Consider the following 24,510-nt stretch of genomic DNA (forward strand, 5'->3'; position numbering starts at 1 on the left):
AGTGTGTAAAGTGCAGCAGAGAGTGTCAGAAGCTTGTCAAGTTGGTATGCGAACCATTCAGCTTATAGTAAAGGAAGATACAGTACCCAGTCATCTGGTTCCATCTCATTTCAATCACCGCGCAAACGAATCAAAAGGAACTGTAACAAATGCAGTCGTCGGATTCTATAAAGATGTAATAAGAACTCTCCTCAGTTATTACTTATAGGGCAAATACTCGACACTGAACAAATTATGTGGTGATTTAGAAAGAGATATGGGCTAAGCTTTAAATGAGGAGTTACTTCATTGTGTGGAGATAACAGAAGTCTAAGGGGTTCAAATATTTTTTTTAAAAAAAGCAACGATGGGAGAAGATTTTTAATAGAGAGAGCCGATACAGTAAGAGCCAGAGTATAGTTTTTGAGAAAAATGAATCTTCTGAGGAATAAGAACCCTTCGCCCCATATATTTTATTTAGATGAGACTTGATAATCAGACAAAGTCTCTCATAGTGCATTGGCACTGCCGTGGTTACAATTAGCCTATGCAGTGGCCTCCACGGTATGCACTAGCCAGCTTCTTGGTAGGTGTGCTAGGTACCAACTGATGAGCCTAGCACACGGGGACGAAACGCTGGCAACCAGGAATGAGTTAGCTGGAAAATTTATGTCCAATAACGGACCATTTATATTGGTATTATAAATTTACTCATTCGGAAGAAATATTTCAGATTCCCTATAGGAATCATCTATATCTCACAGAGTATCACATGCTGAAAAATTTCAAGAGGAAGATTACAAAAGGAATGTGGTATTGGGACACAGTCATGGATGATATCATAAATCTGAGAGATGACAGCCACAGTGAGGAGTTGAATGACAAGGATATTTCTGGTGACAGCTCTGGTGATGATGAGTGTCGGAGTGCTGTAACATGGGTATTTCAGCTGGAATAAGTTAAGGTAAAGTAAGAAAATAGGGAAGTAAGAAAATGTGTTTAACTTTGTACTTTTGACGAATTGTTTTTCAGTTTGTTGTCAATGCACTTGTTATTGCATTATATTATTATTAACACATTGCGGACCGGATGCCCTTCACCCCATGCACAGCCCTGTTCCCGGCCACATTCTAACTACCTCCAAGCTGGAGTGCATGCATTCAAATAAACTGTCAGAACTTAACTAGCTTTTGAAGGACTGCTGTGTTTTTTCTAGTGCCCTTCCTGAATAGTTGTTGAAATGCGGGGTATTTCTTGAAATCTATTTCGGCTCATAGTTTTCGGAAATATGGTTTTTTTTATTGGGGTATCGGTTGGCCAGTGATCTTTCAGACATGATTTCTTCACCTGCCCTGTCAATATACACAGAGCAATATTTTTTAATTTCCCTGCTAGTGACATTAGTCCACATTAGTGTTTTAGGGGATACGTTATGAGAATGTAAATTCTGGTCATATAAGTTTTTCTGTTCAGCTACATACTGAAAAAATTCCTCACCAAACATATGTCTTGCTACTAGTCCTATGTCTCCAGATTCATTAGGCCATACCTTTATACGAGGAGCGCCTTTAAAATCCTCTAGCCTAGGTTCACTGTTGTCCATAACCCAGTTGTCAGAAAACACTACATTATTTACAATATTTAGAATATTTACTCCCATAACACAATTATCAGACTCGTTCTGTGCTACGTGAGTTCCACACCTTGAAGATAAGGCTATATCCTCGTCATCACTAGAAACATTTCCGTTAGAAGGCATTTCGGTATAAGTCCAGAATCCGCCGGCACGGGCGAGCACGGGCTCCGCGGCCGCTGCTTGTGCGTCTATATGACGTCATGTATGACGTCTTTGGCGAGTTGATGTTTGTAAACATGGCGGATAATTCGAAGGGACGTGTCGCGGCCGCTAAATGTATGAATTAATGGTCTGTTATATTTTGCTGTTTGAGACTGCGTAACACAATTTACAGGCACTAGATTGGGTTACAACTTGACTAGTTGGTTCGTGAAATAGGTATTAACGGTACGATATGATGTTGCAAAATCTTTACGAGTATTAAGTACGTCCGGCAAGTACGAAAAGCATTGGTCTGGTTTGGTTAGGTCCGGCTAGTGGCAAAACCATCGGTCTGAGGACAAGTAAAGGGGGTCTGGGGGCGTTAGCCCCCAGGTTAGAACTGCAAAGCGCCAACAGGTCTCTAGCATCCCTTATGAAAGCAATTGTGTTTCACCGAATACCACTGATAGTGACAGGTTAGGCTGTAATCCACCGAAAACCACTGACAGTGACAGGTTAGGTTGTGATCCACCGAAAACCACTGGTAGTGACACGTTAGGTTAGGTTTGGTTAGGTGCGACAGCATTGCTAATTGAACGGGGTGATCCACCGAAAACCCACTGATAGTGACAGGTTAGGTTGTGATCCACCGAAAACCACTGGTAGTGACAGGTTAGGTTGTGATCCAGTGAAAACCACTGGTAGTGACAGGTTAGATTGTGATCCACCAAAACCACTGTTAGTGACATGTTAGGTTGTGATCCACAGAAAACCACTGGTAGTGACACGTTAGGTTAGGTACGACAGCATTCCTAATTGAAATCCACCAAAAACCACCAATAGTGACAGGTTAGGTTGTGATCCACCGAAAACCACTGTTAGTGACAGGTTAGGTTGTGATCCACAGAAAACCACTGGTAGTGACAGGTTAGGTTCGGTTAGGTGCGACAGCATTGCTAATTCAGCGACTGTTGTTGGAAGTACACTTTTGATGATCACATCACGAATGGGAAGGCAACACTATACATACGAGTATACTCCAATCACTGTGACAGGATATGAATATATGGATACTCACCATAAGTTGACAGAGGAGTGGACAGAAGACGGATTTCTTGTGTTTACATAGATGTACTCCCTCTTAAAATAATAATTACTAGTATGGATACAGCACCGGACAGGAGTTTTAATTGCTTTGGCTAGTTGTACTTCGTCTTAAAACAATAATCACGACTATTACGGAGCTGGACACACGACTCGGTTGTTTCTGTCTAGTAATACTTCCTCTTAAAACAATAATCACGACTATGACAGAGCTGGACACACAACTCGATTGCTTTCTTCTAGTTGTAAGCCTACTTCGTCTTAAGAGAGTAATCACGACTATGACATAGCTGGAGACACGACACGGCTGGTTTGTTTTCGTCTGTTAGTTGTACTCCCTCTTCAAACCATAATCACACTGCCGGTAATGAAACTCGTGATTTGAGTTTGGTGTATTCTTGTTCCTCGCAGAAGTTAAGTTGGCAACAGTTGAGAGAGAAACGACAGTCATCTTTCGGGGTGAATATGAATTACGTTGCAATGCCATCTCTATTACTGGTAATGTACTATGTGTGTGTCTATATACATCGTTTACACCTCAAATTATCAAGTAACACGTTAGCTGAGTGGAAAAGCTGATGGACTACGGAGTTGAAGATCGCTGGTTCAAGATGACCTATCGCGAGGAATTTATAACAAGTAAGTAAAATTCGTATAGTATGCGAATATGTAAGTGGAATAAGTACGTAAAAATTAGATTAAATGGACGACGGTAAAATACAGGCGGGAGTTGAAAGAAGGTCAAGAGATAGAAAGTAAAGGCGAAATTTCTTCAGTATGTTTTGATTTCTCCCCACCCGAAACCCCTCCTACCCAGGAGGTCCCGTAAGTATGTCGTCGTAGCTGTGCCAGTGAATTCTGGCCTTGTTCCGGCATTTCATCATCGAATTCTAAATATTCAGCATCACTTAGATATTCGGAGCCTGCATCAGCACATAATTCACGAATAATTTCATCTTTGTCTAAACACGTGTGATCCCTGGGCGCTGACATCTTGCATGGCTCTTCGAACTTTGTAAATATGTTGTCAAGAAATGCAAAGAAAATCTATTATATGAAGAATACTCGAAAAGAAATGCGACTATCGATTGTGTAGAACCATACATAAGAGTTCTGTCACCCTTGACCTCCAAATAGTTCCCATATATCTCAAAAGATAGCACTAAAGTTCAGTCTGCTGCTAACACGTGATAACTCGGGACCGGTCCGCAACGCTCGGCTAGGCAAACACGGGTTTTCTCGGGACCAGTCCGCATTGTGTTAAGGAAAGAGCGCACAGACATGCATAAAATTAGTTTACAATGATCAAATAGATACAAAATTCACTATTCTTTGCTATATTACCCTTGTCTCTTTGCACAAATTGTAACGTGATATAACTCGCACACTTTGTTGCATAGTTTGCATTTATGCAGTCTTCACTTGGGTCATGGAAGTATGTTTTCATGCACAATTTATGATGGAATCTCTATACAGATAGTCTTGTGATGGCACTTCGCCAAACCTGGTTTGGTCCACTCCATCTTCAGTCTAGCTTGGCCTCTATTGTGAAAAATTCTGGCTATATTTCTTTGTTTTTGCCTTCTTTTCCTAAGGACTTCTGCTTGTACAGAGGTGTGCAAATTATTAGACTCACCGTCGCATTTACACATTTTTTCTGTTTATCACGATTTATACTTAATAAATACGGGAGGAATGACTGATTTCATTTCATTGAGCTTTGTTTGTGTTGCTCATAGTAGTGTGCCATGGTATTAAGTATATGTGGTAGGTAAGTTTCTTTTTCTGAAGATGGCAGCAATGCTTGTTTTACTTCTCTACACAAGCTGTTCTGTTCAGCCTCTTGATATGTAATTTGCTATATCATTCTTGCTTTGTTGAGAAGTGTGTGATAATGTGTGGTCAGTAGGATTGTTTCTAGTGATTTAGAAGACTTCATTGTTTCAAAAAAGGCAGTATCATTGTTGTATTTGATCTTTCAGTACTGATTCTTCTGTGAAGTTTTTCTGTTCAAAAGTGGTTATGGGGAAGACAGGAGACTTATCAAGGAAAAAATCCTTGGTTGCATGCCTCTTGAAGGCTGGTGATGAACTTGTTACAAAACAGAAAGGTAACTGTGGTCGAAAGCCTAAAATGAGCCCGCGAATGACTAGGAAACTTATACAGATAGCTAAAGCGAACAGAAAGGCATCCATTAAGGACATTTCAGACAGTCTGAAATCGTATGGTGTGGGGATATCACCGCCTATTGTTCGGAGACGACTTTGTGCTACTGGTCTGTTAGCACATAGACCCTATAAAAAGGCAAGAATCACGCCTGCAATGGCCACAAAAAGGCTGATTTGGGCCAGGAAAGTTCAGGAGAAATTTGATAGTGACTGGAGTAGGGTAAGTAATATTATTTTTTTAAACCATTAGCAGGAAAGAAGTTGCAGTTCATGAAGTAAATATATAACTCACAACATGATACATATTTGTCTTGTTTTCGAAAGTTACTGTGGCATGATATTTATGGTTCCTTTTAATTCTTATTTTAGGCCGTCTTCTCTGATGAATCAATATTCTCTGTAAGCCAAGAAAGCGCTCAGTACGTTCGCCGAGCAAAGGATGAGGAGTTCCATCCCCAGTGCATCGCAGAGGCAGTGAAGCATCCGACCTCTGTGATGGTATGGAGCTGCATGTTATCCAAGGGAATTGGCGGGCTGTATCTGTTAGAAGGTACTATGTGACAAGAACAGTACAAGCAAGTGCTAGAAACTAGACTATTTCCACAACGGAAGGAATGGTTTCCGGATGGAGATTTCATCTTCATGCAGGATGGCGCACCCTGTCATAAAACCAAATCAGTGCTCAAATTCCTAGAAGAAAACAATGTAAATGTCCTTCCCTGGCCAGGTAACAGCCCGGACGCAAACCCTATCAAGAACCTGTGGGCAGTAGTTAAAAAAGAAAAAAGAAAGAAAAAAAAAAACTGAGGAAGAAGACAATTACAAACAAGATTCAGCTTTTGGAGGAGCTTATGAAGATATGGCACAGGGACCAAGATATCAAGGAATATTTTAAAAACACTTATGAACAGCATGCCAAACCGTATAAAAATGATTATAAAAACACAAGGGACACCATACTAAGTATTAAACATCATTATAAAAACACAAGGGACACCATACTAAGTATTAAACATCATGTAGAATGTTTTAATAAAAGTATTTTGCAAAAGAAACTGGGTTGCATGTGGATTTTTTTGTTTGAGTCTAATAATTTGCACACCTCTGTAGTATAGATGGTAGCTGTAGGATGTACCTCAAATCTTCTATGATAAAGCATTCCTTCGCAAGCATATATGCTAGTCTCGACGGTGCTGTTTTTGCTATGCTCAGTATTCTTTTCAGGAATCTGGCTTTTACTCTTTCTAGGGTTTCTAAGTCTGTCATTGTAAAGTGGTTCCAAATAAGCTGATTACCATAAGTAAAAGTAGGGAGAATTTTACTGCAGAAGAGTAGCATCGCTGTTTCTAACGAGATCATGGTGGGGTTTTCTATGTCGTAGATCCCTCGTATAGCTGCTGCCGTTTTTTTCTCTGACCTGTATTCTGTAAGAGGTTCCATTAGATTGAAGTGTGATGCCGAGGTATCGGAACTTCCCAACTCTTTTCAAGGCCTGTCCTAAAAACTTGATTGTGCCTTGTGCTGCAGCTCTTCTTCCTTTCCGAAATGTCATGTAAACAGCTTTGTCTTTAACTGTAGGTCATTTTCCTCAGCCCGGATCTGTAACTTGTCCATTGCTTCCTGGAGGACCTCCCTGTTTCTGGAGCCTAGTATCATGTCATCAGCATAAGCGTATAACACGACTGGAGAGTTCTGTATTATCTTTGTTAAATCTGCTATGAAACAAAGTGTATGTTATATCACTTTACAGTTTGTGCAAGGAGAAAAGACTCTAAAGGAATATAGCAAAGAATAATGTATTTTGTATCTATTTGATCATTGTATACTAATTTTATGCACATTTGTGCACTCTTTCCTTAATAATAATATAATGCATATAACAAGTGCATTGAATAAGCTTGGGCTTACTGGATCACCTTGGAGAACTCCATTTGTCTGTGATGGGGGATGAGGTAGTTACAATCTTAGATCTCAACGAAGTTTAATGCTAGCAAATTATTACAGTGACCAGAGCGTTATTGTGTCCAATTATGCTCTAGCTTCCTTATTTTTTATGTATCAGTTTTTTGTTGTTGTATGTTTATGTTGTATATTATTTTGCTGATGACCTCTAAGCTAGGTTGAAACATGTCCAAGGTATTTTAAACAACTACGTAACCTTTAAATAGACCATTTAATAAATGGCAGAAGTGTATTGAATAGGTGGACCTAATATAATTTAATTCTTATAGAATTTCATCATAGATCTTTCAAGTCAATACGGAACCGGAATGAAGTTTATTGCTTGTAATAAGTTGTGTTCGTGGCAATGTCCAAGAACCCACCATCCTGCCCCAAGAAATACATTTACTTTAATTACCTAATGACGAGTATTAAACGCCATTTTCATTGCTGAAGTAGCTTCTTGCATTCCTATTGGCCAATGTAAAGTGGCACGTGAGCTCATTCCTGTCAGTTATGATAATCTTAATTCGTTACCAACCCCAGAACAATAAAAGTACCCCTTTACTTGTCCCTATATCACTGGTCTTGATCAGATTCTATCCTAACCGTCTGCATGGCCAGAACCAGTCCAGACCATTGGTCTTGTCCAGGTCCTATCCTAACCGCCCGCATGTCAAGAACAAGTTTAGACCATTGGTGTATCAAAGCACCACACACTCAGTAGTTCCTAAGTAGAGAGGTTGGCAACATTGGGCAGCTTGACAACATTCTTCCCAGGAAGGCCGGGAGTGTGTAAACAAATGAGTTGTTCGCGCATGTGAAAGTCTTGTCTCCAAGGCTAAAGTATTGGTTCAAATGATATAATTTTCCCACCTATCTTGATCAACAGGATGCTTGTCTGCCATATTTATTTATCTTCAATTCACTCGTGTTAGTAGACGTCATTTCAACCAATTGAGAAACAAACACAAACATAGAGGTCTTTAGCAAGATAGAGAACTCCTCAATTCATTAATATTTCTTTGAGCTGAATTTGATGTACAGTATACTGTACTCTGGGACTGAGAGTTAATAATTTTATTCTCTTTTTAGTGTTGTATGTTGTTAGGAAGTGTAGTTTTTTGAGTTTGTTTTCAGTATCGGTTCATTAGCTTTTCTGAGTATGGTATTACATTTTACGAGGGCTGTTTACTACGGTTGTATTGCATCAGCTGTGCTTGCGGCAGTAGCGCGCTGGCAATAGAGGTAATGTGATGCTCATTTGTTTTGTGAAATGTGCATTATAGACCGAGCTATTTGATATTTTGAAAGTTATGAGGATAAGATGGAGACCGGGCGAGTTGGCCGTGCGTGTAGAGGCGCGCGGCTGTGAGCTTGCATCCGGGAGATAGTAGGTTCGAATCCCACTATCGTCAGCCCTGAAAATGGTTTTCCGTGGTTTCCCATTTTCACACCAGGCAAATGCTGGGGCTGTACCTTAATTAAGGCCACGGCCGCTTCCTTCCAACTCCTAGGTCTTTCCTATTCCATCGTCGCCATAAGACCTTACTGTGTCGGTGCGACGTAAAGCCCTTAGCAAAAAAAAAAGATAAGATGGAGTGATCTACAATCTGTACAGAAGTCGGGCTGCAGTGATAAGAATCAAAGGCCTGTAAAAAAGAAGCAGCACCACTGCATTTTGTCCCCTCTCCTTTTTAATCTTTACATTGAACAGGCAGTAAAGGAAATCAAAGGGGAATTCAGAAATGAAATCTCGATCCAAGGAGAGGGAATCAAAACTCGTGAGATTTGCTGATATTAATTTTGGTCTAGACAATTTGGAGATATTGTTGAATGGTATGGGCACATTATTTGAGAAGGAGTACAAGATGTAAATAAATAAATAAATAAATAAATCCAAAACAGAAGTAATGGAGTGTGGTCGAGCAAAGATAGGTGATGCAGGAAATGCTAGATTAGGAAGTAAATAAATACTGTTACTTGGGTAGTAGAATAACTATTGATGGCAGAAGTAAGGAGGACATTAAATGCAGACTAGCACAAGCAAGGAAGGCTATTCTGAAGAGAGATTCGCTCACTTAAAACACTGATATAAGAAGACTTTTGTCCGGAGCGTGGCATTGTGAAAAAATGAAAATCCACAGCTGGTTTCCAGTTATTTGACCAGGTCAGGAATGGATGGCATTGTATGAAAGTGAACTATAACTAGCTCAGAAAGAAAGAGAATTAGAAGCTGTTGAAATGTGGTGTTACAGAAGAATGCCGATTGTGAAATGGGTAAATGAAGAGATACTGAATCTGCGGTGAAATTGACCAGAAGAGGAGATAGAATGGTAGGATACATCATAAAACACCATGAGTTGTTCAGGTAATTATGTTTTAACTTTATTATCACTCTACTGTTAGTGATCATTGCCACTGGGATATTTCCCAGTTGCGATGTATTTATTAATAACTAGCTGATGTACCCATGTTTCACTATGGGATTCTCAGACTGACTTTGTGGTTTTCCTAAGTCAACATCGGTCATTACAAAAACGTCAGTAGGAATGTAGCGATTAAAAGCAATGTTATGAAATACTCAAATGAAAAACCGCACATTATATCACTTCTAATGAACAGTACTACGCTGGCAATCTAACAGTCCGAAGTTCCAGAGCTGGAATGACAGGCTGCAGACTGCCGTGAACACTCCTCTGCCATTATTCCGTTAAGTATGCACACTGCTCATTCCAATCAGCACCTCAGAGTAGGGGTTGAATAGCTCGAATGCTATGATGAACCAGTGTGTTACGTACTAGTAGTGTCAGGAAATTTATGAACCAGAGGAATGGCATGCTAAAGAAGAAAGTTATCAAACTCCCCAGCTACTTCCTGTCAATATTCAGCCAGGCTTTTACACTCTGTACGACCGGCCGAGTTGGCCGTGTGGTTAGGGGTGCACAGCTGAGAGCATGCATCCGGGAGATAGTGGATTCGAGTCCCACTGTCGGCAGCACTGAAGATGGGTATTCCGTGGTTTCACACCAGGCAAATGCTGAGACTGTACCTTAAGGCCAAGGCTGCTTCCTTCACACTCTTAGTCCTTTCCTAACCCATCCTCGCCATAAGACCTATCTGTGTTGGTGTGACGTAAAGAAAATTTTAAGAAATCTCGGTACGCAGCAGTAATCCTATCTACCGGAGTTGCAACAGAAGATGCAAAGCACATCACAACAAACAATGGTCATTGTAGGCCTAATGTTATTGTTGACAATGTTATGAGCTTTCTATATTGTAGGCCTTCACATTTAGTTTTCTTTCGACTCTGTGATTTGTAACATCATTTATAGTGTAGACTGTAGTTCCTTATTCTCCGACTTTACGTACCGATTTTCATTAAATTCTGTTCACTCATGTTCTCATGACTCGGCGCTGATATGGACTTGGTAACAAAAATCCAAATTCATGAATATTTTTGTGATCATAGCCGGTACCGTACGGTAACAATGTTTAGGACATAAATGATAGGAAATTTAATATTATATAACTAAAGTTATGTAGTATTTATCGGTACGACCTCTAATAATAAATATTTGATAATTAAATTTTAGGCCTTCCCCTAAACTACCATTTCACTCAGTGTGAATAAAATTATTTATGGCCTGGATTATAGCGAGTTATCCCCCGACTTTGCATACCGATGTTCATTAAAATATGATCACTAATAACATAAATCTTTGAGAATTAAATTTTAGGCTTCCCGTAAACTACCATTTCACTCAGGGTGAATATTTATGGGCTAGATTGTAGCGGCTTATTCCCCGACTTTGCATACCGATCAGCCGTTTTCTCCTGATGCGTTTACATACATACAGACAGAAATTACGGAAAATTAAAAAATGCATTACCTTGTTACTGTGGACATGTCTGATACATAAATGCCATCCTTTTTAAATTCTGAGCAGTGTACATACAAAACTCTTATTTTATATATATATATATATATATATATAATACACTAGAAACATACTGTAATTGATGTCTTACATTAAATTATATGCCCTCTCCATTATATCTTTACTACAACCCCTATATACCATCACAACCATATACACTGAGTGGCCAAAAGTCATGGGAAGATACTGAATGTGATGTTAATAACGAGTTGCTCCTCCGAAAGCCCTCAAAACAGCAGCAATACGGCAAGGCATCGACTCTACAAGGTGTTTGGAATCGTTCTAGAGGGATCTGGACCCTCGCATCTTGCACTGTTAAAATCACAGTTGGTCTTCTGAAGTTGGTGCAGAGTTCATAGAGTGTACACCAGCATCAAAAGTATCCCATAAATGCTTGATTGGATTAAGATCGGGGGATGTGGAGGGCCAATCCATAGTCATAACTTCACTGGAGTCCTCCTCAAACCACCTGCGTGCCACCACAGAGCGATGACATGGCACATTGTCATGTTGAAACATAGCATCTCCATCAGGGTACTGTAGGGCCAGAAAGGGATGCAGATGGTCTGAAAGAATGCCGACATAGCATGCAACTGTCGGCGCTCTCTGCAGTCGCACAATGGGGCCTAATTGCAAGCGTGACAAAGCCGCGCAGACCAGAACTGAGCCATTTCCCGCCTGGACACAACCTTGTTGACACGTAGGATCCATAGCTTCATGGGGCATACGCCACACTCTCACGTGTTCATCTCAATACAACTGGAGCTGGAATTCGTCGGACCATACCTTCGCCACCACTGTTCTGGGGTCCATTGCTGTTCACGGACCCATACACGTCGTTGAGCTCTGTGTCGAGGTGTCAGCAAAGGGACACGAGTTAATCGTCAGCTGGTGAAGCTTATGCAGTGTAGTTGCCTAATAAAAATGGGTGTGTGACTCCCAACATGCAACTGGGCTGTGATCTGACTCACAGTAGCTCTTATTTAGTATTAAAAACTTCATTTTTTGTCCGTATTGACTCAAGATTTTACAATGCTTAGTAAAGCTAAAGGTTCCACCTATTCAATACGTTATCGTAATGGTCTATTTAGAACATCACATATTTATTTAACTTATCATAAAATACATCTTTGGTACCGGTTTCGGCAATCCACTATGCCATCATCAGCCATTGAGTTTTTTATAGCAAGGAACATTCAAAGATTTAAAAATATGCAATAGCAAGTCCTATTCTTACATGAAAAACATTAAAAATATAGCTAAATAGCATAGGCCCAATGTATTATACAAATTAACATGTCTTTTTTGAAAAATACAATATTATTTAGTGCATCTAAAATTATTTTATATATAATTGGCAAAGTCTATGATTTGGTATACCTTATGTACAATAGAATCATGTAAAATTGATAAAAGAATCTACTTTTTGCCATTTAACCAGTTTTTAAAACAACAAGTCTTATTTTACATGGAAAATATTAAAACTTGGCTAGTTAGTATTAACCCTTTTTTTATGTTATACAAGTAACATGTTTTGTTAAAAAATAAAGTATCTTTTTGTGCGTCTAGAATTGTTTTTTAGGTGCTTAAAAAGACTATGGTTTGATATAGTTGATACACAGGAAATTTGATGTTTCTATAAAAACCTCTGTCATTTTTAACACAGTTTCTTAGTTCCTCATAATATGCGACTTATACTGTTTTAGATAATAAATACAGGTTCTTCTTCCTTAAAACTTATTGAAACAACAGTCTGTTTGACTATGTAAGTCCTGATGTGTTTTTTCTTGTTTGAGTATTGCTTCTAGTATTTTCCAATGTAAATAACTGTGTGGCTGAGGCCGAAACTATGGTTAAGATCTTGAATATTATTTTATGTGCCAGATGGAAATGGGCCGTAAATAGTGTTAATCTCGAACCAGTACGGACCTCAGGTTGAATGTAAGAGTGAGCAGAGAGAGTGAGGAACAACTGCTGAATGTCTAACGCCAACCAGCTGACGCAGGAGAGGTTGCGTTCGCGTGTGCCTGTGTGTCAGGGGGGCGTGGACTTTGCCGGGGATAGTAGGCTAGCGCGCTACGTAATATTTTATGTACGGATTGATTTTTAGGAATTTTTAAACTGTTAATTAATGAAATAAGCATGTCAAATAAAATTGTAGGTTTTTCCGAAATATCATTTAGATTGTAATTGGGATTATAATATTGATCTAAAGTAATGTAACATTGCTCTGTTAGGTCTAGGAGTGGGCCTTTATTTATTGTTACGATGATGTCCAAGTCCTTGTTGATACCGTAAAAATTGTGTTTGTATTCCTGTATGTGCTGACCTATTGCCGAAAATTTTCTATATTTTATGGCATTGACATGTTCATTGTATCTGATATTAAATGATCTCCCAGTCTGTCTAAGGTAAACACTGGTACAGTCGTTGCAATGAAACCTATATACACCTGATCTATCGAATGGGTTTTGTATATTAACCGATTTTGAGTTGTAAAAAATATCTAAATTTCTATTATTGGTTTTGAAGGCAATATTGACATTTCTTTTTTTAAAAATATTGGTTAAACGGAAAATGTCAGAGTTAAAAGTAAAAGTAGCATATGTTTTTGTTTTGGGTGTTTCTTTTTGTAATTTAGTATTGGGTTGATGTTTATTTATTATGCGTTCTATAAAACATTTGTTGAAGCCATTATAAGATGCGATTTTGCGTATAGTGTTGAGTTCTTTTTTACGTTCTATATTGGACATGGGTACATTAAATGCTCTCTGTATTAAATTATTGTATGTAGCTCTTTTATGACTAGGAGGATGTTCAGAATCGTGTTTGATGGTCGTGGCTGTATGTGTCGGTTTTCTGTATATTTTGTATTCAAAAGAGGATGGGCGCCTGGTAATAGTTAGATCTAAAAAAATTAGGGTTTTATTGCTCTCAGATTCTATTGTGAATTGTATATCATAATCAATGTTGTTGAGATGTATTAAGGTGGAAGGGGCGTCGGTAGTGCGTTGATCCATTATTATAAATGTATCATCTATAAATCTGGCCCAGAAGGCTATATTATTGAATGTCTTATTATTTATGATTTTAGTGTGTTCCAGAAAATCTATATAAATGTTAGCTAAGATACCTGATGCCGGCGAACCCATTGCTAGTCCGTCCTGTTTATAAATTACTTTGTTGAAAATGAAATAATTATTATTAGTTAGGAACTTCAAGATTAGTATGAAATCATCTATTTCAAGTTGACTAAGTTTGCTGTGAGTGCGCAAATTTTTTAGAACGATTGGTATAACTTTTTCAGGTTTGATGTTGGCGTACATATTGGTGATATCGAATGAATGCATGGTATGATGTGCCTGTAATTTGAAATTTTCTAGTTGCTTAATTAGTTCTGAAGTATTTCTTATTGATTTCTTAGCTTGAAATGTATAATGCTTGCTTAAAAATTGTTGTATAAACTGAGCTGTTTTGTACAGAGGGCTAGGTCTGAAGTTTATTATGGGGCGTATAGGAACACCATTTTTGTGTATTTTAGGTTGTGCTTTTACTGTTGGTAGACTGGGGTTCATATTAATTAATTTGTTCTTTTCGCTGTCAGTAAAGAGGCATGTTGTATTTTTAAGAATTTGTTTAAGTTGTCTTTGAATAGATTGCGTTGCATCTTTATCTATGATTGTGAAGGTTTTGTCTGTAAAGAAATTCTGTGTTTTTGTAATGTAATCTGTTTGGTCTAAAACAACAGTGGCGTTACCTTTATCTGCTTTTGTGATGACAACATTTGAATTTTTTATTTTGTTTTTAAGTTGACAGATCTTTTTTCTATTTTCAAGCTGGGTTGTGTTAAAATCTATAGCTGGTGTGCTAAAGATGTTTTTAATTTGTTTTTTAGCTTCATACCTAACTTCGTTTTGAATGTCTGTAGGCATTTTACTGATGGCTGCTTCTGTTTCAATAATTAGTTGTTTAGCCTTATTGGCGATGTTGTAATTAGGCCAATTATGTTTAGGTCCTTTGGAGAGCATTATTATTTCTTCTTGGTCGAAGTTAACTTTTGATAGGTTCACAAATGGCTGATGAAATTGGGCTAGATTTTGAGGTAGACTTTGAGTTTGTATATTATGTAAAGATGTGTTTCTAGATGGCGCTTTGTTCGAGTTGGTTTCATTGAGAAGAGTCTGGAACTTTCTATCTAGCGTGTTTTCTTTTTGGGAAAGTATTTTATTTAATGCATTTTGTACTGTATTTTGGAAAATATTCCACTGTACAGCTGGTAATAATTTAGTTACTTCGAGATGAGTTTCATATAATCGGTTATTTAAAAAGGATTTTTTCTTGTGTAGAAATTTCAATTCATTTTGAAGCCAAAGTTTGTTGGTTTTTTCCTGTACCTTTCTTTGATGTGTTGAAACATACTTCCTGTTCTTTAGAAATTTTGGAGTTAATTTGTTTGCAATAAACTTTTTAATAAAGTTAATATCCTTGCTCAATTTCCCTATTTTAATACGTAAGCTCTTATAAAGATAGGCTTTTCGTTTTGCTTGGTAGGCAGACTTATTTAGTATTAAAAACTTCATTTTTTGTCCGTATTGACTCAAGATTTTACAATGCTTAGTAAAGCTAAAGGTTCCACCTATTCAATACGTTATCGTAATGGTCTATTTAGAACATCACATATTTATTTAACTTATCATAAAATACATCTTTGGTACCGGTTTCGGCAATCCACTATGCCATCATCAGCCATTGAGTTTTTTATAGCAAGGAACATTCAAAGATTTAAAAATATGCAATAGCAAGTCCTATTCTTACATGAAAAACATTAAAAATATAGCTAAATAGCATAGGCCCATTGTACTATACAAATTAACATGTCTTTTTTGAAAAATACAATATTATTTAGTGCATCTAAAATTATTTTATATATAATTGGCAAAGTCTATGATTTGGTATACCTTATGTACAATAGAATCATGTAAAATTGATAAAAGAATCTACTTTTTGCCATTTAACCAGTTTTTAAAACAACAAGTCCTATTTTACATGGAAAATATTAAAACTTGGCTAGTTAGTATTAACCCTTTTTTTATGTTATACAAGTAACATGTTTTGTTAAAAAATAAAGTATCTTTTTGTGCGTCTAGAATTGTTTTTTAGGTGCTTAAAAAGACTATGGTTTGATATAGTTGATACACAGGAAATTTGATGTTTCTATAAAAACCTGTCATTTTTAACACAGTTTCTTAGTTCCTCATAATATGCGACTTATACTGTTTTAGATAATAAATACAGGTTCTTCTTCCTTAAAACTTATTGAAACAACAGTCTGTTTGACTATGTAAGTCCTGATGTGTTTTTTCTTGTTTGAGTATTGCTTCTAGTATTTTCCAATGTAAATAACTGTGTGGCTGAGGCCGAAACTATGGTTAAGATCTTGAATATTATTTTATGTGCCAGATGGAAATGGGCCGTAAATAGTGTTAATCTCGAACCAGTACGGACCTCAGGTTGAATGTAACAGTGTGCAGAGAGAGTGAGGAACAACTGCTGAATGTCTAGCGCCAACCAGCCGGCTCAGCTGTAAGGCGGGGCGTATTATGTAGGGGAAGGGGACGCAGGAGAGGTTGCGTTCGCGTGTGCCTGTGTGTCAGGGGGGCGTGGACTTTGCCGGGGATAGTAGGCTAGCGCGCTACGTAATATTTTATATACGGATTGATTTTTAGGAATTTTTAAACTGTTAATTAATGAAATAAGCATGTCAAATAAAATTGTAGGTTTTTCCGAAATATCATTTAGATTGTAATTGGGATTATAATATTGATCTAAAGTAATGTAACATTGCTCTGTTAGGTCTAGGAGTGGGCCTTTATTTATTGTTTCGATGATGTCCAAGTCCTTGTTGATACCGTAAAAATTGTGTTTGTATTCCTGTATGTGCTGACCTATTGCCGAAAATTTTCTATATTTTATTTTTATATTTAATGTACCCATGTCCAATATAGAACGTAAAAAAGAACTCAACACTATACGCAAAATCGCATCTTATAATGGCTTCAACAAATGTTTTATAGAACGCATAATAAATAAATTTAAACATCAACCCAATACTAAATTACAAAAAGAAACACCCAAAACAAAAACATATGCTACTTTTACTTTTAACTCTGACATTTTCCGTTTAACCAATATTTTAAAAAAAAGAAATGTCAATATTGCCTTCAAAACCAATAATAGAAATTTAGATATTTTTTACAACTCAAAATCGGTTAATATACAAAACCCATTCGATAGATCAGGTGTATATAGGTTTCATTGCAACGACTGTACCAGTGTTTACCTTGGACAGACTGGGAGATCATTTAATATCAGATACAATGAACATGTCAATGCCATAAAATATAGAAAATTTTCGGCAATAGGTCAGCACATACAGGAATACAAACACAATTTTTACGGTATCAACAAGGACTTGGACATCATCGAAACAATAAATAAAGGCCCACTCCTAGACCTAACAGAGCAATGTTACATTACTTTAGATAAATATTATAATACCAGTTACAATCTAAATGATATTTCGGAAATACCTACAATTTTATTTGACATGCTTATTTCATTAATTAACAGTTTAAAAATTCCTAAAAATCAATCCGTATATAAAATATTACGTAGCGCGCTAGCCTACTATCCCCGGCAAAGTCCACGCCCCCCTGACACACAGGCACACGCGAACGCAACCTCTCCTGCGTCCCCTTCCCCTACATAATACGCCCCGCCTTACAGCTGAGCCGGCTGGTTAGCGTTAGACATTCAGCAGTTGTTCCTCACTCTCTCTGCACGCTGTTACATTCAACCTGAGGTCCGTACTGGTTCGAGATTAACACTATTTACGGCCCATTTCCATCTGGCACATAAAATAATATTCAAGATCTTAACCATAGTTTCGGCCTCAGCCACACAGTTATTTACATTGGAAAATACTAGAAGCAATACTCAAACAAGAAAAAACACATCAGGACTTACATAGTCAAACAGACTGTTGTTTCAATAAGTTTTAAGGAAGAAGAACCTGTATTTATTATCTAAAACAGTATAAGTCGCATATTATGAGGAACTAAGAAACTGTGTTAAAAATGACAGGTTTTTATAGAAACATCAAATTTCCTGTGTATCAACTATATCAAACCATAGTCTTTTTAAGCACCTAAAAAACAATTCTAGACGCACAAAAAGATACTTTATTTTTTAACAAAACATGTTACTTGTATAACATAAAAAAAGGGTTAATACTAACTAGCCAAGTTTTAATATTTTCCATGTAAAATAGGACTTGTTGTTTTAAAAACTGGTTAAATGGCAAAAAGTAGATTCTTTTATCAATTTTACATGATTCTATTGTACATAAGGTATACCAAATCATAGACTTTGCCAATTATATATAAAATAATTTTAGATGCACTAAATAATATTGTATTTTTCAAAAAAGACATGTTAATTTGTATAGTACAATGGGCCTATGCTATTTAGCTATATTTTTAATGTTTTTCATGTAAGAATAGGACTTGCTATTGCATATTTTTAAATCTTTGAATGTTCCTTGCTATAAAAAACTCAATGGCTGATGATGGCATAGTGGATTGCCGAAACCGGTACCAAAGATGTATTTTATGATAAGTTAAATAAATATGTGATGTTCTAAATAGACCATTACGATAACGTATTGAATAGGTGGAACCTTTAGCTTTACTAAGCATTGTAAAATCACAGTAGCTCATCGAACGCCCAGTATGGTTCTGTGGAGGCGACGTGATATCCGTTCATTAAACACTTGTGGTCTTCCCGTGCTGCAGTTTACGGGGGTGGTAACATTCTCTCTGCGATATTGAGGACCCACCCTCGCCACTTTTGAACTCGGCTACCCAAATTCTTGTGTAATCTCCACAGTGCTACGACCCGTGCGCCGGTGATCATCCCAAGTTCAAAGTTGGTCAATTTGCGACGTGTTGCCATCTTCATGCCACTGGTGTGTATGATACTGCTCAGCTACGCCGCAGCTAGCCGCAACGCTCAGGGGTCATGCATGGTACGTTTTCTAATGGGACAGCCCTCACTCAGTGTATTTGCACTGTTTTGGATACCTTCCCTTGACGGATTCAGCATTTTGTCAGGATATCTTACAATGGCTGACGAGTAGTGATCTTCTGAGATTTCGTGGTTTAGTCGTGAGTATTTGAATGTCTTTAATTTGAAACACAGTCCAATATATTTACCAGATTGGAAATATCCGTGAGTTGTTGTGAACTGTATATTTTTTACCTTAATAATAGAAATGTATTCTGAAGGGCTGTTTAATATGATGAACTTTAATTAATGTATAATTTTTACGTAAGTTTCATTTTATTTTCCTTTGCAGCTCTGGTTCTGTGTGTATAATCCAGTTACATTTAGACTGTGACTTGGGCAAATTTGTTGTAATTTCAAATTGCACTTGTCCCGGCCTGATTGTTCTGGAAATAGCTGCATATGCTTCTTTGGAAGAGCAGACAGATTGACTGGATGGCTGTGTTTACACAAATAGCCGTATCAGATGGTAAAGAATATTTCATTTTGTGTTAATTACAATCATTGAGTTGCTGTATAGAAACAATACTGGTATGCCATGAAGTGTTTCGTCTTTGTGATGATGCTTGTTGTTTAAAGGGGCCTAACATTTAGGTCATCGGCCCCAGTGTTTAGTTTTGGTTGATGTCAGTCAATGTAGGCTTTTTAAATAATGTGACTATTTGAAATGAGTTGCTTTTGGAATAGTCACAGGATGTTTTACTTTCAGGTTATTGGCACCATTGGACTTAAAACTTGGACTTTCGTGAGTCAGGTTCTATGGTAATGTAACTTACAATCTTCTGTCGAAAATACTCATCATAACACTATAGTGTACTTGTAAAAAAATTATATGGTATTTAACAAAGAATGTTTCGTTCTTGTAGAGCAGCTTCGGATTCTGTCAAATAACTAAATCATGCGCATATGTCTACAATGTTTTTTTTTATATTGCATAAACTTACCAATTACTGTGAAGAGGTGATGCATACCTGCCACCCTTCCGATTTACCCAGAAACTTTCCGGTTTTTAACTCTTCTTCTGATTTATTTTTATTTCTTCCTACTTTTGACCAATATATCCTCTAGTACGGCCAATACTCTTCCCCTAGTATAATTTACAAAACCTCAGTTTCAAGCGTATTTGCTGCTTTATTTAGTGAGTGTTTCGTCAGTCGCCTTCGTGTATAGTGTTTCTTGCTAACCACAGCAGCATGCGTGCTTTATACAGCTGGGCATTCGGGGCGGCAATCGTCCTGTAAGCAAGAGAGGCTAGCACGCGCTAGCGACTCAGGTAATTGGGACGAAAGAATGGGTTCGTTATTGAGTTGTTTGTGCGCTGTTAGGCCGGGCAGATCAGGTCAGGACAGCATAGCGCTGAAGAAACTGCGAAGTGTATGTGAGCGCACATCGCCACGCAGTCTCGCGTCAGTTCTCAGAAGGAAGGAGCAATGGCTAGCAACAATGATCTAAGTTCCGAATGAACAAAATTTGAAAATCCCGCTTCCAGCATTTGTGAATAATTTTGTAGAACCGTTGCCATACGTTTTTGTTGGTAATGAGGCCTTTCCATTGTCTGAAAAATTCATGAGGCCGTATCCCAAACAAAGTGTAACAGGAAACTATGAAAATAAGATTTTCAATTACAGGCTGTCACGAGCAAGGCAAACTGTTGAATGTTCTTCTGGCATACTGGCGTCCAGGTTCCGTGTTTTCCGAGAAAACCATTCGAGATCAAAGTTGACAGTGTTGATAAAGTCATAAAGGCAGCTTGTGTGTTGCATAATTTTCTGAGATACACTTTGTCTGAAAATAATGTAGATGAGGACATTGTCAAAATGCCTGAGAACCAGTTGCTTCCATTTGTACACAAGAGAAGGAGTGCATCCAGTGCTTTTATTGTTAGAGAGAAGTTTACCAATTATTTCAACACGGTAGGAAGTGTGCCGTGGCAAGCGGATAAAGTTTCAAGAGAGAACTACTGACTTACTAAGATGACAAGAAATTCCAGGTAACTGGCATTGTTTCCCTTTTTCAGTCTTCTATGCAACGTCAAAAATATACCTGGGGAAGCCGAATTATTGCCTGGTGTGCTGGCATATTCTTCAGATTGTTTTATTTCTTTTTAATTTTCGTATTTACGTAGATGACTTATTGTATTACGATTATTCGTTTTCTACACATTTGTCCTTTTCCTAAAGTATTTTCTAAAAAGTATTTGTGAATAAATTGTTTTGATAGTAGCCTACTTATCATCGTTAACATTCACGTCCTTGGCAATTTAGCTCCAGATATCTAGTTTTAATTTATTATTCACGTAGTCCACATGATTCACATCGTACAAAAAAGGGTACGACCGCGATGCTTTTACAATTTTTTCCTCCGTGTCTCAACTACTCAACTAAGTACGCGACACGTGCGCAGGAAACTGTGTTTCGAAGACTGCGTGTGGTAGGCGGAAGTAGGTGCAGAACCTATCTGTTCTGCTCTGACCTGCCCTGTCTGTCAACTTGCGGTGGTGCAATGATTTGTGTGAATTACAAAAGGCTGCGCTGCGGTGCTTTAGTAGCTTCGTCTGCGTTCCAATGTGCGCCCGGCCTTAACAATGTTTCTGTGCGTATTAGAGGTGTGACGGTCCAGAAAGAATGTGTCACTGCTCCAATGACACGTTGCCGGTCCAGCCACAGATGGAGCTGAGGAGCATGGCATAGCAAGCAGAACGCGGTGACACACTGCCGTCCAGTGACAAACCAGTACAAGCATAAATGGAGCTTAGGAACATAGCATAGTAGACTTACGTAGCCAGGGGATGCACGATTTGCTCTGTTCTTCGATGATGTCATGATCACGCCTGTCTTATCCGATTCGATAATGGCACACTTGTGGTAGGTTGAAAGGCTCGAAAATATTTTTTATCTTCAATTAATAATTACATATATAATAATGTTATTTGTTTTACGTCCCAATAACTACTTTTACGGTTTTTGGAGACGCCGAGGTGCCGGAATTTAGTCCCGCAGGAGTTCTTTTACGTGTTTATAAATCTACCGACACGAGGCTGACGTATTTGAGCACCTTCAAATACCACCGGACTGAGCCAGGATCGAACCTGCCAAGTTGGGGTCAGAAGGCCAGCCCATCAACTGTTTGAGCCACTCCAGCCTGGCAGTGTAAGTAAATTTATTGACCGAGCAACTGGCTATACGGTTTGGGTTACGTCTCTTTCAACTTCTTTTCGGGAGATAATGGGTTCGAACCCCACTATCGGAAGCCTTGAAAGTGGTTTTCCGTTGTTTCCCATTTTCACACCAGGCAAATGCTGGCCACGGTCGCTTCCTACGCCTAGTCCTTTCCTATGTCGTCATCACAGGTTCGTGACAGCGCGACGTAAAGCAGATTGTAAAAGAGAACAAAAACATTTTTAAAAAAAGACTATTCGAGGCTGTCGAATTTGAGCACCTTCAGATCCACTGGACTGAGCCAGGATCGAATCTGCCAAGTTGGGGCTAGAAAGCCAGCGCTGTACCGACCAAGCTACTCCGCCCGGCACAATTTTATTTTAAGAAATAATTTACAAGTAAGAATTATTCTTTTTGTAACACGTAACGATTACAAGTAAATTTTGCTATGAATGTAATCGTTACAAGTAGGCCTAATCCGATTACTTTCACCCAATTACCTCCCAACTCGAGAAAATGGAACAATTTTGTGTGCAATTCTTAGCTGAGGTTCTGACATGTGAATGACTTAGGCCTATAGTATTGTTTAGAAATCGCCGAGAATCATTTTGAAACATCTGACGTTTTAAAAAGTATTCAGAGTTGTGAATTTAAAATGTTCATTGATCATATTCGCGAGATTGAATGTTTAGTTATAGTATCTAAAGTGACATTGACTATATTTTAACTATGTTAAGAAAAACAACCGTTGATAATAATCACGATAATAAAGTAATAAGATATTATTATTATTATTATTATTATTATTATTATTATTATTTGTAGAAACATTTTAGTGTTGAAGTAGATTACTGTGAATTTCTTTCGTTCACATGAAATAATGAACCCCGTACCAGTATGTCTCCATCCTCTTCTTGTCACAAACTCCCTAACGGTACGGGACGACGATGGCTGGATCACTGGACCGTTTGCGAATAGCAGTAACAACACTTCTCGGTACAGCAAACTGCCAGTCACAGCGCAACACTGTCACAGTAGCTGTGGGCCCGGACCGGTAGCAGCAAACTGCCAGTCGCAGCGCAACACTGTCACAATAGCAGTGGGCCCGGACCGGTAGCAGCAAGCTGCGAGTAGCAGCGCAACACTGTCATAATAGCAGTGGACCGGTAGAGAAGAGACTCCTGGAGCAGGTTGTCACTGCTCCGTTCCGAGAATAGGTGACGCGTACCGGTACACCAGTACCAACACACCTCTAGTGCGTAGTTTCGTCGAAGTTGTATAGGCCACATGTTTTTTCTTGCATTTCTATGCTTTCCCCCTCTGTCAAAGTCTTATGTTAATGTATGGGACATATTGAATTGTTTTGTATGTGGTCGTTTCGCGTATTTAAGTGCATAATTTTAATTAGTTGAATGTTGTTAAGAAATGTTCACGTATTTGATGCACCCACAATCACGCAGCTCCGGATACGTTTAGGAATAAAGATGTCTACTACTAAAGTAGCAGGCTTCCTATTGCGAATGTGGGCATTCCAAATACAGGGCAACGTACTGTTATTATCCCACTGCACTAGTTTTACGAATGTTTCAGGTAAGGGACATTCTGTGATCTCAAAATTGTTTCAGTCCACAGTATTCGAGTAATACTGCATCATTCAAACTCGCAGTGATCAGTTACGCCGAAACGTACGGGAATAAGGTAGCGGGCAGCAAGTATTCAGTCCAAATGAAATGTGCGCTACCGCAATAACAGAAGCGCACTTGAAGCAGCCAACAAGTCTCGCAAAGCATTTCGCGTACCAAAAAGGGGCAAGTTTACGCAAGTAGTGGAGGATCTGTTTAAATATATGTTTTTGTTATGCAACGTTGGATAAGCCGTTTCTCACGAAATGCTGTATTTTAAAGAATGAGAAATAGCCGCTGCACATGGAATCAGTGTCTCGGATTTTAACGTTAGCCGAGGCTTGATTAATTTTATGAAGAGAAATGTTCTTTCTCTTCGACAAAGAACAATATTATGCCAAAAAATAACGATCGATTTCAACCATTTTCATTGCTTTGTGATTGAGAAGCGTAAAGTGAAGGAATATTTGATCTCCCTTATAGGAACCACAGGTCAGACACCAGTCAGTTTCCATATGCCAAGAAGTCGGACAGTCCATGAGAAAGGAACATAAGTGTTATCGTACGTGCTACCGGGAGCAAAAAACAATGTACTGCAATGCTTGCTCTAACAACTGATGGTAGAAAGCTTGCACCTTACATTGTTCTAAAACAAAAAACAATGCCTAAAGCAAAATTTCCGCGAGTGATCCACGT

General features: G+C 38.2%; 1 protein-coding gene across 1 annotated transcript in view; it reads left to right on the top strand.

Annotated features, from left to right (window-relative positions):
• Positions 1-24,510, top strand: part of LOC136871936 (uncharacterized) — an 87,521-nt gene that overhangs the window by 5,361 nt on the left and 57,650 nt on the right. The window contains exon 2 of the mRNA XM_067145676.2: positions 19,744-19,796. The gene's annotated coding sequence lies outside the window, so the exon portion shown is untranslated. The remainder of the gene's footprint in view (positions 1-19,743; positions 19,797-24,510) is intronic.

The sequence above is a fragment of the Anabrus simplex genome, chromosome 4 (genome assembly GCF_040414725.1).
Source record: "Anabrus simplex isolate iqAnaSimp1 chromosome 4, ASM4041472v1, whole genome shotgun sequence".
NCBI lineage: Eukaryota > Metazoa > Arthropoda > Insecta > Orthoptera > Tettigoniidae > Anabrus > Anabrus simplex.